This window comes from Ambystoma mexicanum, chromosome 7p (genome assembly GCF_040938575.1).
Source record: "Ambystoma mexicanum isolate Mex_15411 chromosome 7p, UKY_AmexF1_1, whole genome shotgun sequence".
NCBI lineage: Eukaryota > Metazoa > Chordata > Amphibia > Caudata > Ambystomatidae > Ambystoma > Ambystoma mexicanum.
Genome location: NC_090939.1, coordinates 897,622,824 through 897,635,959, shown reverse-complemented (window position 1 = coordinate 897,635,959; position 13,136 = coordinate 897,622,824). Strand labels below are relative to the sequence as shown.

Sequence of the window (13,136 nt, the reverse complement as noted above, 5' to 3'; positions counted from 1 at the left end):
TAAAGGGAACTTAGTTGCGAGGAAGGTACAGGTTGGTAGTATATTTACATTTATACATAGCTGAACATAGGTTATAAATATACTTTGCGGGATAACAGGAGAAGCAGAATGTAATCATGAGATCAGACGAAGAGTACAATTTTGAAATGGTTTGTTATTGCATGACAGAGCAGCTCAAAGAGATCCCAGGAGGATGCGATTGGTTGGGGAAGGGGTGGGGGGCACAGAGAGGCTGGTAAAGGCCATAGGGGTTACTACGGCCATGGGCAGTCCGTGCATGGGCAAATAGCCAAATAACATCAACTCACTGATCTGCCGTATTAAGATGGAGGACAACGGAGATAGGCAGGCAGACTGAGGAGCGGTAAAATGTCTTGAACATGAACCCCCCCCCCCCCCTGCCACGTCAGTTTGTGCTAGTCTTTCAAGGTCTCCCCCAAGATGGTGTGGTGGGGCCTTATTGAAATTAAATGCACCCTGTTCTCGAGGGCTGGGCGCATTTAATAATAAAAGGGCTCTATTGAAAAATGTGGCGCCCCCCCTTTTCGAGAACGATGAACAGAGTGCACCTTGCTGGGGGCTCTCGTTGTAAAGTACTTAACTATAAAATCTATACTCTCTAATACTTTTAGACATAACAAGTGGCGACGAGGATGCACTGAAATGCACAACGCAAGATGAGAGCCTCCAGGGACCCAATGGCTGCTAGACACGTTCAAGAAATGGAGCGAGTAGCCCAGACGTGGGACGGGCAGAAATGCAGAGGAGTCTGTGGCAAGCCAAGCCCGCATGAAATAAAGGGAAGTGGCAGCCCAATGGACGGGAAGCGATGCAGAGGAGTCTGTGGCCAGCCAAACCGGAATGAAATAAAGGGAAGTGGCAGCCCAATGGACGGGAAGCGATGCAGAGGAGTCTGTGGCCAGCCAAACCGGAATGAAATAAAGGGAAGTGGCAGCCCAATGGACGGGAAGCGATGCAGAGGAGTCTGTGGCCAGCCAAACCGGAATGAAATAAAGGGAAGTGGCAGCCCCATTGAAAAGCAAAGAAACAGGGTACGTACCGCTCAGTAGAAGCAGCGTCTTAACAGCAAAGCATCTTCTAAAGGCAAGACCCTGCTTGCACGTATAACGCCTGCTACTGAGAGGATAGAGGAACGGACCCAAATATGTCCGACAATGTGACACAGCCAATTTTGTCAGATCGCCATGGCAATGCCAACACAGCGTAATGACAGTTCCACTGAATGTAAGGCTTTGCATCGTTGCAACGTGTGGCAACATGCCAGACCTCACAATACCAGGGAGATACAAAAGAAGGTACACACCATGTATAAATAAACACACCTGAAGGACAAAATAAAGGAACACACAGGGCTGAAGCAATGTAGAACACTCCTGCTCCCTGCCCTTTTCTTGCCAATCCTGGCAGCCTCATCACACCGTGGGAGCAGTGGGTGGATACATTTCAGGTATATTTGCGAGCAATTGGTGGCGCAAAATTCAAAGACGACCTTAAGGAGACCACACTATTAAATTGCATAGGAGCTGAAGCGCTCAGAATTTCCCGCTCACTACCCAACCAGAGCAATAATGAGGGAGCAGGAGATTCCACTAGTACCAGTAGCAATAGGTGCTACGAAACTGCACTTCACAAGTATTGTCAATATTAGAGCTTCAAAAGAAATAGGTGGCCCAAGCAGCCGGTTATCTTTATCGAGTTACAGAGAAGAACCGGAAGTGCAAATATGGACAATCTGCTCAGAAGGAAGGAAAGGTCCATGGGTGTGCATGAATATCAATGAGATACCTATGCAAGTAATGGTGGACACAGGTTCGCCCTACACAATGGTGGATGTTCATACATACAAAAAAAAAAGAGTTAAAAAGGGCGATCTGAAGACTTGAGAACAACCAGCATCAGAGCCAGAGGGTATGGCAAGAGTCCCATAAACATCAAGGACTATAAATGGGTTCACCTCAATTTTTAAAGGTAGAGAAACGTACTGTAAGTTATATGTGGCAGAAAATGGGTCATCAGTGCTAGGGTGAGGCGACCCCTATATTATGTGTGGGTGTTCAGTGAAGACATTAATACCAATGAAGGCCTAGCAAAGACTTTTCCTTTAGTATTCAATGAGAACATTGGGATGCTTAAAGGTTTCAAACAAAGGACTGTACTGAAGAGATGTTCCAAACCAATTGCACACAGAGTGAGAAATATTCTGGTTGGGACAAGAGAAGCATAACAGAAAGAATTGATGAAACTTTGTGAACAGAAGATCATAGAAGCGTGGAGTCTTTTCACTCAAACAAGATAATCCCATAAAGTTTGTGCGTTGACCTTCGGGATCTTAATGCTAGTATTTTGATGTATATTTGGCAAAGGGTGCCCATCAATGAGATGTTAACCATGAAAACCGCCAAGCACTTTAGTGTACTCGACCTGTAGTCAGCATACCACCAAGTCGTTCTAGATGAGAGTTCAAAGCACTTTTTCATTTGTCACTACCCTTGGAGCATTAAAGTATCGGTGCATGCCTTTTGGCCAAGCATCTTCTGCAGCAGTTTTTCAAAGGTTGATGCAAGAGCTTTTTGGGGGCCTCAATGGTGTACACTACTTTCAGAAATACATTTTAATTGCAACCATGACGGAAGAGGAACAAAACCCGAAGGTTTTAGTAGTGCTGCAGGTCATACAAGAAAAAGGACTTACATTATTTTGGGGTTAGCAGAATACTATTCGAAATGTGTACCACATTTTACAGACAAAACGCAGCACATGAGAGCTATCATGACAAAGTCAACAAGATGTGTGGTAAGAAGAGTGGCAAAAGGAATTGGAGAACAAAGAACAGCATAAATGGTGCACCAACACTCAAAATGTCCAGCAGAACAGCCACTAATGTAATAACAGTTTATGCCAGTAATGTTGGTCTGGGTGGAGTGTTGGAGCAAGTTAAGGAGAATGGTATGTAGCAATTGCCTTAGCTGCGCATGTACTGAAGGCGGCAGAGCTAAATTATTCAACTATAGAAAAGGAAGCCCTAGGAGTGAAATGAATTCTGGAGCATTTAAGGGGTTTAATATGGGGTCTTCCAGTAACTGTCAAGACTGACCACAAGCTGCTGGTAAACATCTTAAATTCTAAGAATCCACCCTTATTTTCCCCTAGAATTTGCAGGTGGATCCTTGACATAATGCAATTTAATGTAAGAGTAGTGTACATGCCTGGTAAAATGAATGTCCTTGTGCATTGCTTCTCCAGACTACCATGGGATAAATCGAGAACAGAATCAGGACCAGATTGATGAAAAGGACATGGAATGCTTTATTGCACATATTGAACCAGGGGTCTCGAAGGAAGAGTGGCCCGAGGACCTTCAGAGGACGCTGAACAAAGATTACTGCGCCAAGCTGTACAGGAAGGATGGGAGAAGATTGGTCATGCTCTTAAAGAATACGCACAAATTCAGAATGAGATCGCGGAAGATCCTGTGTAGGTTTTTAGGGGTGACCAAGTATTTCCACCTGCAACCTTAAGGAAGAGAATCATGGATTTAGCACATGAAGGCCATCTTGGAAGGAACCTTACAAAAAAGAAGGAATAGAGAATGTTATTGGTGCCCGGAAATGTGGAATCAAGTTGAAGATCTAGTAAGGAATTTCCAGGCATGTGCTGCAGGTGACAACAGCAAGAAAACGCAAGTGACTCCGTTACCATCTGTAGAAATTCTAAACATGGTGTGCAAAAAACTGGCCATCGACATTACAGGACCCTTTGAGACATTGGATACATAAATAAATATATATTGGTGATAATGGATTACACTTCAAAGTGGGTTGAATGGGGAGTAATGGAGGGCACAGGAAAGATTGTGAGATTTTTGGAAGATGTGTTCAGCAGAGAGGGTGATCCTCGTGAAATTGTATCCGACAAAGGGGCTCAATTTATGTCATAGGAGATGCAGGCATTCTTAAAGGATCGAGCTATTGAACATAAGGTTACTTGACTATACCTCCCATGGCAATGGACTAGTGGAACGCATCAATAGATTTGTAAAGAACATAATACAACTGGCTGTGGCTAATTTGCTACCATGGAGAGATCCACTAAATGCGTACAGAAGGCCCCCCTATTCTACAACGGAAGAAGAACGGTTTTTTCTGAGAGGGTGCAGCATCTAAAAGGTTGAGGCCACCATGGTTGCCAACAAAAAACAGTAAGAGTAGACCTTGAGTATATTGTAAAGAGAGTGAAAGAAAAACAAAGAAATACAAGGAATATTATGACCATACCAGGCATGCATGAGAAAGCAAGTTCAAGAAAGGAGATTGGGTTTGTGTAAAGGAACCTATAAAAGTGTTAAATGGATTGTCCAAATTCAGGTAGGCACAGATATATGATGTGGCATTTATAACTCGCCTGTACACAAGTGTTTCTAGGCGCTACAAGACAAGGAGGTGGAAAGGGAAACAAAGGTAGGACAAAATAATGATCTTACTAGGCCTTGTGTCATTCAGATCATGCAAGTGCGGGGAAGAAGAAAGGGGAGAGGTGCCAGAGGAGAGGGGAACGGGGAAGTACAGTTAACTCACAAGGCCAAGTCTCGCAGTCCCGGGCAGGATAAGTTGCAAAAGTCGAAGAGTAGAAGTAGGAAGATTTAGAAAGAGGCTGTTGCAATAGTCCAGTCTAGAGAGGACCAGAGCTTTGGAGACAGTGAGCTTCTGGGGGAAAGTGAGAAAAGGAAGAGAGTGAGAATGGAGAAAGCATTACAGAAGTCTGATTTTAGATGATGGACGAAGGTGGTCCTGTGATGAGGTCGTGCATTCCAGTACACAGAGAAGAGCAAACGATATGACACATGCCTTTAAATGTTAAGGGCAGACTCACGATCAAGGACTGTCGACGGATGCTGTGGGGGTCACAATGGAGGAGTGGTGATGATCCCATCAATCAGATGCAATTGATGAACAGGAGAGTTGTTCCCAATTTCTAAGTGACTAAGTTTATTATTAACTGTATCCTTTTATATTTATTATCTGCCTCATTCCCACCTTCCCACCCCTATATCCCCAGTTTCATTCCCCGTTTATTTCTTGCAGGGGAGATGTGATGTACGCCCTGACGTCGCTGTCGAACTCGGGGGTTCGAGAGCGAAGCCAGTGTCAGTTGCAGTAATACCTTTGTGAACAGAGTGTACCTTCCTGGGGTCTCTCGTAATAAAGTACTTAACTAAAAAATCTATGTTCTCTGGTACTTTTAGACATAACACCCCACCCCCGCTCCCATTCCCCCATGACCAGGGGGCTGGCCCTGTGTAGAGTCTTGGAAGGGAGGACCAGCCCTTGATGGATTTACGTGAAAGGGATTCAGAAGAGAGGCATCAGGAGGAGGCCACCAGTGTTTTGGCACTTTTGTTGCCCAAGTTGGCAAGGCAGAGGATTAGCTGATCTGTAGACTTGATACGAGAAAAAAGGATTAATGACTGGGAGACCCCGAGGAAGGGAAGAGGTGTTCCCGGGGTAGGCACTGGAGGCAATCAGGCGCGTTTCAATCGTCCACCATGCTGCTGTGTATTTTTACCCACACCCTCCAATTCAGCAGGTGAACTGCGCTAAGGTCCAATTTCGACTCCAATCAAGTGCCAGTGAAGTCACATGACAGGTAAAAAGCAAGTATTAGAAAGAGTCACCTTTGCGGTACAATGACCGCTTATTTGGGAGGAGAACTGTGCAATAAGCATTATATGTTGGTGAAACACTAACATGTGGGAGAAGAAATGAAAGCGTCGTCTGTAGATCTGTGAAACCTTGGCCCGCATCCAGTTTTCCTGATCTGATGAAAGGCAGTGACAATGGGCCAGTAAGTGCCTCACTGGGACCTCTATTCATTAACGGGTGGAATTTGGAAGCAATTGAGCTCCATTAGCGCTGTAGAAAAAGCCTCACTCATAAATGATTTCTTAAACTAGTGCTGCTCCATGTAGAATAAAAACATTGATCAATTTTACAATGCACACTCCAACCTGAACTCACTCTCGGCTCACTCAGGGCAACGTCACTTGGGCACCGTGGCCCACTCTTCCAAAGATTGCTAGGCAGTTAAAGGCTCCCCCATCTACGCCAGATACACAGCTGTACTGTCCGACAACGGCACTTCAGACATATCCCGTAGCCCAGCATCACATTAATGGCAGAGTATTCTAGATTTATATCTAGCCCCTTTTCCTTGTCCTTGGTTGTCACTTGGGAGCACAGTTTGGCGTAGCCCCTGGAAGGGACAGGAACGGGCACATTATCCACAAGTTTTAACATCAGAGGTGTTTCTGATCAGTTACCCAATATCACTCACACTCACACACACACTCTCACACACACTCTCACACACACACTCTCACACACACTCTCACACACACTCTCTCACACACACTCTCTCACACACACTCTCTCACACACACTCTCTCACACACACTCTCTCACACACACTCTCTCACACACTCTCTCACACACACACTCTAACCGAATCTAACTTATTGTTGTAAGGGAGTTAGGGATGGTGTCTCCTTCCACGCAGTTCAACTGAATCGTCCCCCGTGCACTCTCACCTGACTTTCGCCTACACTGGGTCCCAAGATGTGCTCCTCACCCACGACTACAATGTCTTAGACTCCGCCTTCCTACCTCCACCCTTTCATTTTACTTATCAACTCCCTACCTCCTACCACACAACTTCTCCCTCCCAAGTTACTTCTCTTCCTTCCTACTATTCTGCCTCCTTACCTCCAGTATCTCTCTGCTGCTACTACCACCACCACCACCACTGCTCTGCTCTTACCGGTACTCCTCCTCCACTCCCGCTTCTTTCTACTATTGTCTTTGCCCATCTAATGCTTCTACCAGTTCAACTACCTCAGCTCTGCTACCTTCACCTCTCCCACACTCTTCTACTGCTGCTAACAACCACCTCACCCCGCTGCTACTCCACTACTGCTACCACTACCTCCTCTCACAACCAGTACTACCTTCGCCATACACCTAAACTTCCACGCACAATCACTACACAGACCCACCACCTCTCCAATTACCTCAGCACTCCTTACACATTGTCCTACGCTGGTCTCTCGGACGTCTGCCTCCTCCCCCTGCCCTCACCCACCGACCACTGAACTATTCCAAAACTCGCCTTTAAATATCACACCCCCTACCAGGATTGGCCACTCTCTCTAACCAAACAGGGCTTGGTTAGAGCTTATAAGGGCTTGTAAGCCACGTCCCCTTTCCCATGCGCCCCCAGTGGGGCAGTGGGCGATTTTGTTGTTATGCGTGGACTCCAGCAGATGCATCTATTGGGACTGCTCTCTCTTCTCTGGGTGCAGATGGGAGCGGACACTGCCGCTGGAGCCGCGACCTCCTAGGAAGTCTGCACTGCCTAGCAGCCTCTGTGGCATCTTCCCCCTTTGTTTATGCCGGTGTGACGATGGCCGCGGCGTCCCGCAGAGACTTCACCCTCTCCAGCCACAGGAGCTACCATGGGGTATCCAAGGGGGGCCACAGCCACCTCTATAAAAACACTCGCCCCCACACCCAGTGCGGGAGGGCAAGAGGCCCAAATCGACTTGCAACCCCAAGATTTCCAATGACCTCATCAGGCCACCCCTATGAAACATTTCTTGGGGTGCCACTGTTCCCAGCGGGCGTCCCCTCCTCCATCCATCAGGGAGCTGTGCCCCGAAAAGGTGAGAAATTAGGTCCAAGTTACTGCCCTACAAATGTTGAACCCTCATGCTCCCTGGGCCCCTGCTCATGAGGCCACCATCCCTCTAGGAGACCAAGCCAGTGCCCTGGGGGACCACCCAAACTCATTTAGTGAACGCGCTACTTAAATGGTCTCTATCAGCCACCTTCTCATCAGGGAAGAGGCATTTCTGCCTCTACCTGAAGCTCACAAACTAGGGGAGGCACTAACAGAGGCCGCCCTGTGCGATCAGGTAAAAAGTAGATGCCTGATGTCCACATGAGCTAAGGCACAAGCTTCCTCTGGTCAATTCCTCAGGATTGATGGCATCACAATTTCCTCTCCTAAATGAAAGGGGCACATCACCTTTGGCCTGAAAGAAGATGTTGCATCGTAAGGTTGCAGACTCAGGGAAGACCACCAAGTAGGGGGAGAACAGAGAATTGGTGGACAAGGTTGCAGCCATGCAGCTTCAAGTGCACATGGAAGCAGTAAGAGTTTTTCATAAGAAGCAATCAGGGTGTAGGTGCGCTCATGGTACAGAAAGTGCCTTGATCGATTTACAAACCCAAATGCTGGCAGCTTTGGAAAGAAGTGGATCAGGGTGGGCTGCTGACCATTTTAGACAGCAGCCTTTGATCTCTTAGACCATCAGATACTACTTGAGAGGCAAAGGGTAACCGGGGGGCGGGGTGGGGCTTTCTGAGGAAGCGGTCAATTGGTGGACAGCCTACCTGTAGGATCGCAGATCAAAGGTTTATTGGGGCGATACTGCATCTGATGCAGACCTTCAGCGGACCATGGAAATTAGTGGGATCTACACAGAGGACCAAAAGAAGCTCAAAGACATATACCAGATTATTAAGAACGGGATGTCCACAAACTGGCTGTGTTTGAATGCAGAGAAGACCGAGCTAATGATTTATGATTCCAAACAAGCCAGGGAAGGTCTCGATCAGGCTTATGCAAGCTTCTCTATCAAGGACAATCAGATTGTAGTAGCAACCAAGGTTAGTAGCAACCAAGGTTAAGACCCTTGGCATTTACATGGAGGCCAACTTAAACGCTGATGCAAATGTACATCTGATTGTAAAAAATACTAACTACTATCTCAGAGGGGGGCGTGGCTTGATGGCTACGTGAGAGGACGTTCATTGGAGGAGCTCTCGATGATCCGATCTTGATCCTGGGAAGAAGTGATGGTTTTCGGCGGACTTTCTAGCCCACGGTGCACCCAAGGGTGCATGAAAGTGGGGGGCACATGGTGAGTGCCCTCCCCACCAGCGAGACTGCATATCCACAGAACTAGACTTCGAAGAAGGTGGCGGTCGTGCAGTGGAAGGGCAGCACCCAAGATGGCCGCCCGTGGACAATGGGCCATAAATGGTCCTTTGGAGCTGAGGAAGACAAAGCTGGCCGGAGCGTGGGCGAGCCCAACCAGATAGACACGTCGCATGCGCCTCTGGCTGGTGGCAAGAACATAAGTGCAAGCCCCCACTGAGGAGGCCCTGGATCGTGGCGGGCCAGCAGAGTGAACCCGAGTCCAGCGGAACTTTGCTGTGAAGGGGCCGGCGGGCGAACCCCGCAAGGCGCTCAGCAGCGCCGAAGACACAGCTGGGCGCGTGGGCCCAACCGACGCAGCAGGATGTCCTCCAAGGTGGTGTGACCCCGGATCAAACAGCCCACGATGGAGGCCTACGCTAGATCGCCCTCGGGCGCGGAAGGGGGCAAGAGCAAAGAAGCCCCCGCGGCGGCGACGGACCCACCGGGTACTATCCAGGAGGTGCTGGCAGCAATTGCCGACTTGAAGGTGGCTTGGGAGACGAAGTTGGGCCTGGCCATGAAAAAGCTGCAGGAGGGCCTAGACCTTAAGATCGGAGCGGTCCGAGAAGAGGTGAACCTGTTGCGCCAGGACGTGCGAACGATCGCGGAGCGCACTGGGGAACTGGAGAAGGAGTTGGCCCCGACCACAGAGGCGTGCAATGCACACGCTAAGGAGCTTCATGCCCTCGTGCAACAAGTGGGCAATTTGGAGGACAGAGCAGAGCATGCAGAGGGGCGCGCCAGGCGGAACAACATTCGCATAGTGGGTGTCCCGGAGGGAATGGAAGGATCGAACCCCACGGATTACGTTGAAACCATGCTCTTGCAGGAGATCACAGGCGGGGAGCTGACCCAGGGGTTCGCGGTCGAAAGGGCACATAGGGCCCTGACCAGGAGACCGACCCCAGGAGCCCCCCCCGCGGCCGCTGATCGCGAAGATCTTGAACTATCGTGACCGCGAAAAGATTCTCAAATTTTTCCGGAAAGGAGGTACGATAGAAAGGGGGTCAGCGAAAATAACGGCGTATCCGGATTATACGCTGCTCGTACAGCAGAGCCGAATGAACTTTGGAACGGTGAAAAGGAGGCTTAGAGAAGCAGGCCACCGCTACATGTTGCTCTACCCCACCAGGTTAAAGGTGTTTTATAAGAACAGAACCCTCTTCTTTGAGACGCCGACCAAAGCGATGGAGTGGTTGGATATGCAAGGTCGACCTCAGGAATCGGATGCCCAGACAGAAGCGGCTGGAGATAAGTAGCACGTTGCAGAGGCACCCGTGAGGCCATAGTAACGACATTGGGACTGGAATATAGTACGATATTCTGCTTGTGGGGAGGAAGTCATGGTATCTGCCGGCGGGTCCCGTTGAATGCACTTCTCCTAAATAGATGACTGTGAGCTCCTGGGGAGCACCCTCTGCACCCAATAGTAGTACACTTAGTTAGGTCACTGTTAGATTGGTGACACCCCGCGGGGTCTCGTCCTCGGACACGAGACGGGTCCAGACGTAGGTAGGCCTGAGATCCAGGGATGGAGCTGGGCTATTGTTGGGGGCTGGCAGGGAGGGGGGAGGGGGATGGGAGTTGTGTGCAGTGGTGCGAAGTTGGGGAAGGGGGGAGGGGGGTATTGTTTGTGAATAAAAGGGAGAGAGCCAGGGAACGAACTAACATGGGGAGCATTATGGGAAGGAATGGGATTGAGATAGTCCGACCGGATGGCATCGGGTAATCTCAGAATTGTGACCTGGAATGTACGGGGCCTTAACAGCTGCCTGAAAAGTAACAAAGTGATGTTGTACTTAAAGAGGATGTGCGTAGACATAGCCCTGCTGCAAGAGACCCACCTCACTAGGGAAAAGCTGGAGGTGGTCAGGAGGAAATGGAAGGGCAATGTTGTGGGGGCGGCGTACTCGGCGTATGCTAGAGGGGTCATTACTTGGGTGGCGCCTCATGTGCAAGGTTAGAGTACATGTTTGTAACAGCCGAGATAGTGAGAGACATAGAAGGAGCGGAATACAAGGCCCGAGTACTATCTGACCACTCGCCCTTGGTGGTAGACTGGAGACACCAGCCCTCAAGACCGCGGATCCCTACATGGAGGCTCAGGACCGAGGCTCTTCAGGACGAGGGGTTTCGGGAGGGCCTGAGGGATGCCATCGAAGAATACTTTGATACAAATACGGGAAGCGTAGGCTCTGTGGGCACACTGTGGGAAGCGTTTAAGGTGGTGGTGTGCGGGGTAGCCATTTCCCAAGCTAAGGGGCTACAGAGGGGCGTCGAAAGGGAACTCCAGGAGGTGGAAAGGGAGCTAGAGGATCTCACGCGTTGCGAGAGCACCGCTCATGATAACAGAACCAAAGTAAAGGAGCTACAGTTGTCCTACAGCGCACTCTGGGATAGACTATGCAGACTCAATTACAGGAAATATACGGAGAGGATACACGCAGCGGGCGACAAGCCGGGCAGACTGCTGGCCTGGCTGTATAAGAGTGAGATCCCCCGCTCGGTGATCAGTGAGATTAAGGATGAGAGAGGTTGCATACGCAACACCCAGAAAGAGGTAAATGAGGAATTCCTTAAGTTTTACAGACACTTGTATGAGGACACGGGGGAGGATATGTGTCAAGACATACTGGACACATTGGAGGACATAGAGCTGCCCACCTTGGACGATCGAGAACGCGCCGAGTTAGATGCACCCGTCACCTCGGATGAGCTGGAGGTAGTGATTCGGAACTTGCCTACTTGCAAGGCGCCTAGTTCGGATGGGCTGCCCAGCGAGTTCTACAAAACATACAAGCAAGAGTTGCTTCAGCCACTGCTTGCCACTTTCAACGAGGCCTATGAGCAGGGGGAACTCCCATTGTCCCTCCGCGAGGCTGTAATCATCCCACTCTTGAAACCAGGCAAGCCGGCTGCGGAGTGCAGGTCTTACAGACCGTTGTCCATGCTTAACCAGGACAGCAAAATACTCACGGCTGTGCTGGCTAATAGACTGAAGAAGATGATTACGAAACTGATACACCCAGATCAGACGGGATATGTTCCAGGCAGGAACATCACCGATAACCACAGGAGGCTACACCATGTCATAGACCAAACTGAGGGGGACACGGGCGAGTTGGCTATAGTGTTGTTAGACGGAGTCAAGGCCTTCGACTCGGTACGATGGCCCTGGCTGAAAGCGGTCCTGAAGGGGTACGGAATGGGACCTGGATACCTCAGATGGGTCCAGTTGTTTTATAGCACCCCGATGGTGAGAGTCAAAACAGGGTCCACAGTCTCAGATTCTTGGCAGCTTTGTAGGGGGACCAGACAGGGATGCCCCTGGTCACCCATGCTATATATACTGGCATTAGAGCCGTTGGCAATATGCCTGCGACAACAATATAGGGAGGTGGGCATAAGCACCGTCAGTGGAGAGCACCCGATATCATTATATGCGGATGATATGCTCCTTTATTTGCGTTATCCAGAAGAAAACCTGCAGTACGTGCTGGAGATAATAGAACGGTATGCCATCCTCTCGGGCATATCGGTGAACCCTAGAAAGTCTAGTCTGTTCCCTTTGGGCAGATATAGGAATGTCCCGGTACAGAGGCTGCCGGTCCTGCCAATACCATGGCAGCCCGTGACATTTAGGTATTTGGGAATAACTATTTACCACAAGGTCGAGGCAGAACACAAGCATAATACGGAAAAGGCGATAGAGGGGATCAAGAACAGCATGGTATTCTGGTCTAGATTGCCCCTGTCCATGATGGGGAGGGCGGCCTTGCTCAAGGTGGTGGTCCTGCCTAGACTCTTGCACTTTTTTGTGAACGTCCCGTTTTTGATACCTAGGGGCCTATTCATGAAACTTCATAGCGTGTGTAGGAGTTTCGTGTGGAGCAGCTCTAGGAATAGGGTTGCTCTCTGGAAGCTCCAGAACCCATGTGACAGGCGGGGGATAGGCCTGCCTAATTTTGAACTCTATCACCTGGCGGGGCAGCTGCAGTACGTGGCCAGGTTGCTTTCAGCTGAAGACTCGGCGGAAGCTAGGCTTCTGCGTGGAGACACAGCCCCAATACTTTCTGATG

At 49.4% G+C, this 13,136-nt stretch overlaps 1 protein-coding gene across 12 annotated transcripts in view; it reads right to left on the bottom strand.

The window, feature by feature from the left end:
- MCF2L (MCF.2 cell line derived transforming sequence like) overlaps nt 1-13,136 on the bottom strand; it is an 892,749-nt gene that overhangs the window by 405,159 nt on the left and 474,454 nt on the right. The window lies entirely within an intron of this gene.